Genomic DNA, 4,586 nt, shown 5'->3' with positions numbered 1-4,586 from the left:
ATACTATATTCATCTTGTCTCTTTTCCACCACCATGAACTGTCACCCCTCTGCCATGTGGCACTCTGACTCTTCTGACTTGAAGCCAGCTGTCTATGGAGTGAAACCATCACAAAATACAAGCTAAATAAAACTTTCCCCCTTTAGCTGGTTGTCAAGTATGTCATACCTTACTATGTGGTCTTTGAGAATGCATGTGGGAAGAATTCAGAAAGGATAAGAGATGATGGATGAATAAGTAGAGTTGGAACACCTTAGGATGCACTGTTTGATATTCTTGTCAGAGCTCAAATGACAAAAAGGCTTATAGAAGTCATGCTGGTAAAGACAAGGTTCTGGAGCTTTCTTCTGGGCATAACGGCGTTGGCTTTTGGACACAAGACAATGCTTGCTATGACTTAATAGAAAGCCTGTCTGCGTTTTGCTTCTGTCTAGAGACTATGCAAGAGACTAAGATTAATGGTGTGAGCCTAATTAATCTGGAAGAACAAATTTAAAGATTGTCTAGAATTGAGGTAGCAGAATGGCTACTGTTGGGGAATTTTAGCCAGATCTATGTTGACAAAATCAAGAACAAAGCATCCAAAAGAATGAATTCAAACAAGTGAGTTTGGGCAGAAAGGAAGCTCCAGTAATGCTGTGGCTTGTAAAGCTGGAGCACAGGAGGTCCTGATTTCTGAGAAGGAACAGTAAAATAGATAAATGACCTCAAGCACACCACAAGAAGTAGCAGGATTCTCCCCTTTGCCGTCTCAACATTGCAAAAGTGAAAGTCTTTGCTTTGAGAAGAAAGCTCCACAGCACCATGTTTTAGAACGGTGTTTTTCACTTCGATTTAGATTCATAGTTCTCAGATGTCCAGATATGTGACCTCGCCAACCAAAAGAGAGGGAAGCCTGCCTACTGTTCCAGCTATCAGTAGAACTTGGCATCACCACATGGCACTGGTTTTGTATGCGTGCAGAAGGCAAGAATTGTGACATTAGGAAGGCTTCCACCAAGATTTTAAAAAGTCTGAGAGACCAGGTTGTGTGCTCATAAGAGGAATGTGTGAAGCTGTGATTGTGAGGATAAAGGTGCAGTGGAGAGAACTGATATTTGGAGAAGCCAGGAATTTTGAGTGAGGAAAACTACAAGGAGGGAGCAGATCTGGTCCAAGAAAGAAGCACTGGGTATTACAGCCACCAGCAGTGACATAGGTGTGGAATTACCTAAGCCCTTTGAAGATTAGAACTTGTCATCCATGGCCAGCATGTTGCACACAGAGCTACAGGATTTAATGCTTGCCCTGCTGGATTTTGGAATACTTTGTTCCCATTTCTTTTTCTTTTTCTTGTTTTTATTTTTTAGTACAGGGTCTACAGGGTCTTACTATGTAGATTGGACTTGTAACCATCTGCCTGTGTTCAGCCTCCCATGAGCTGGAATTACAGGCACGTGCTACCACGTCTAGTCTGTAACTATCTCAGCAAGCCCCTAGAATGAGGCTGGCATGGCAGGATGGAGGATCAAACCCCTGGTCCTGCATCTGCCTAAGCAGGTACTTTAATCCACTGAGATATCTGGCCACCCCTTCCCATTTCTTTTTATCTCCCTGTCTGTGAAGTTTGAAATGGAAATGCCAACCTTGTACCATGAATGTTGCAAGTTTTTAACTTTTTCTTCATTTGTAGACTTCATTTGAAGTCTGTCATATTCTTCACTATGACAGGAACTCATAGTGAAGACTTTGCTTTAAATCTTTAGAGGAGACCTGGGACTTGGACTTTTTAGTACTGCTGAAACTCTGGGCCAGTTGATTATTGGCTGAAACTGCCACAAATGGTGAGCTATATAAACCTTTACTCCTCTAACGTTGGGTATCATGTATTTTGAGCAATGTGAAAAGTAACTGAGACACTTATAACCCATGGCAATGTCTTATTCCAACCTGTATAAAGGATCTTCACTAGGAACACCCAAAGGCCAATGGTGTAAGCTAGAATGCCTGTTCTGAGTTGAAGAATTTATGACAAGGATGTGGAGTTTGCCAGGAGGCAATGCTCAAGGCAACAAGCAAAGCTGCCTAAAAACAGCAGCCATCCCCAGCAACAGTGAGTATCTGACTCCTCTAATGGAGAGAACACCTGAGGCCACCTGAGGAAATCCAGCTGTGGCAAGCTTCTCCAGGAAAGCCAACAGCATGCAATCTTCCCTCCCTGTTCTTTTTATGCCATTTGGTGGCAACAATTCTCAGATGGATGATTTACACTGAATCACTTCAGCTGGGCTTTTCCACTCAAGTTGACCCTTCGTCCACACAATAAGTCACTCAAATATGCAGTGATAAAAAAGTATTCTGATTAAAACTCTAAATAACCCACCCCCCAAAAAGAAATGTTCAACAGGCAGTGTAAAAAGTTCTAAACACCACTGATCATCAGGAAAATACAACTTATAATTACGATGTGTATCCCCTCACCTTCGTTAGTTTAGGTGTTGTTTTAGTTGTTTTCTTTGTTGATGAGACATAATACCTGACTTCCATGATTGAAAAGAGTAAAGCTTTATTTGGGTTCATAGTCTGAAGGTTTTAGTTCATAGTTGGCTGATTCTGAGGAACAGCAGTAGAGCACAAGAAACTTGCTCACCAAATGGCACCAGGAAGCAGGAAAGACCAAGGTAAAAGGGAGTGAGATGCTCCCATCCAGGCTACTCCTTGGACACACTTCCCCGAGCAGGCTTCAATTCTTTTTTTTTAATATACATAATTTTATAAAAAACAAAATGCAACATCCTAAACAACCCAAAACTTACTATTGGTACTAGTTCCTGAAAATTTATTGTGCTACCATACACATGGAAGAAACCACTAAATATTTAGGAACATTCAACATCAAAAGCTTTAAAATCTAACTGTATGTAGTAACTCCTTAAAAAGCTACAATTTGAATTTTTTTAAAGTATTTTTTTCTACAAAGAATTTTATCAGCTATGCAAAAATCTGTACAGCTTTTATACTGATGCTAATGTTGAGCTGCACTTGAATTTACATTCTTAGCAAAACAAATGCCTGAGCCCACATACACTCCACATGCCTACAAAACAGCCACTTATTCTTCATCTTCTTCCTCCTCTTCCTCTTCATCCTCCTCCTCCTCATCTTCTGGTTCATTCTTCTTCTTGGAGCCCATTGGCTTATCAGGGCCCTTCTTTCCTGCTTCACTTTTCCCTTGGCACGGGAATCAGCAATATTCCTTTCGTATTTTTCCTTTAGCTTAGCCACTTTTTGTTCATATAGTTGTTTATCTTTGGCTGACTGCTCAGACCACAGTTCACCCAAGTTTTTTGCAGTATCTCCAGTGGACAGGCCTGGGCGATGTTCAGAGAAAAACAGGAAAAAGGCAGATGGTGGTCTTTTAGGAGCATTCTGATCTTCCTTCTTTCGTCTTTCATCACCAGCTTTGGGAGGAACGGAATTTTTCATCTCCCTGTCTTAGCGAGCTTTATCACTCTTCGCCAGATCTTCAAACTTCGACTTTTCCTTGGCAGACATGGTCTTTCATCTCTCCAAGCACTTCTTGGAGAACTCAGCAAAGTTGATCGAGGAGTTGGGTGCTTCTTCTAGCGCTCCTCGTGGCAGGTCTGCACGAAGTAGGCCTACTAGGACATCTTGCCCCACTGCTTGTTGGGGTCACCTTTGCCCAGGGCGACGAGGCCCGGTGTAGCTTTTCCTTAGTGTCTCACGGAACCGCCGAGTGTGACTGAGACGCCTCTTGCCTAGGGCTCCCGCTAGAACTCCAGGCTTCAACTGTTAACATGATATTTAGCTAAAAGCATCACCTTAGTATAATCAAATCGCCTCTCAAAAGTCCCACCTGTGAGTGCCTGAGGCTTCAGGGGAACATCTAGTTATAAACAATAACAGGTATTAATGCTATAGGAAGTGTTAAAATTATAGTTGGAACTATGGAGTATAGGAAATCCATACATACTGTGGGGGGAATACGTATTATTATATATGTTTGACAAGCAGTGTGCAAGTTGTCCCAAAACTTCAAAATAGAACTACCCTCTTATTCTACTGTTTTACTTCTGAATATCCAAAATAAATACTGTTTACTTCCAACAGTAATGGGGTTTGATAATATAAATTGATGTTTTTCTCAGGAAACTGCCCTCATATTTATTGTAGCACTATTTGAAACATCCATGATATAAAATTTTAATTGTTCATTGATGGGTCAATGGAGAAAGACAAAGAAAACATTATGAACATATACACAATCAAATGTTATTATCACTCAGCCGTTTTACAAGAAGGGAATTATACCACTTATAGAAGTAAATATGAATCTAGAGTACATCCTATTAAGTGAAGTAGACCAGATTCAGAAAGATAAGGGCTAAAGGCTCCAACTTATTTTGGGAATCCACAAAAGTCATTCTGATAGAAGCAGAGAAGAAAAGTTATTGCTAATGACTAGTAGGTGGAAAGAGCATGAAGTTATTGCTCAAGGGATATGATATTATGATATTCCAATTACAAGATGAAATAATTCTAGAGAAATAACATATAGCATGGTGATTATAATTAATAATAATAAT

The 4,586-nt window shown here is 40.4% G+C and overlaps 1 pseudogene; it reads right to left on the bottom strand.

Annotated features, from left to right (window-relative positions):
* Positions 1-3,091: 3,091 nt before the first annotated feature.
* Positions 3,092-4,586, bottom strand: part of LOC105741256 — a 13,247-nt pseudogene continuing 11,752 nt past the window's right edge.

The sequence above is a fragment of the Octodon degus genome, unplaced genomic scaffold, assembly GCF_000260255.1.
Source record: "Octodon degus isolate 3935 unplaced genomic scaffold, OctDeg1.0 scaffold00367, whole genome shotgun sequence".
NCBI lineage: Eukaryota > Metazoa > Chordata > Mammalia > Rodentia > Octodontidae > Octodon > Octodon degus.
The sequence above is the reverse complement of the archived record's forward strand: the minus strand, read 5'-3'. Positions and strand labels throughout refer to the sequence as shown.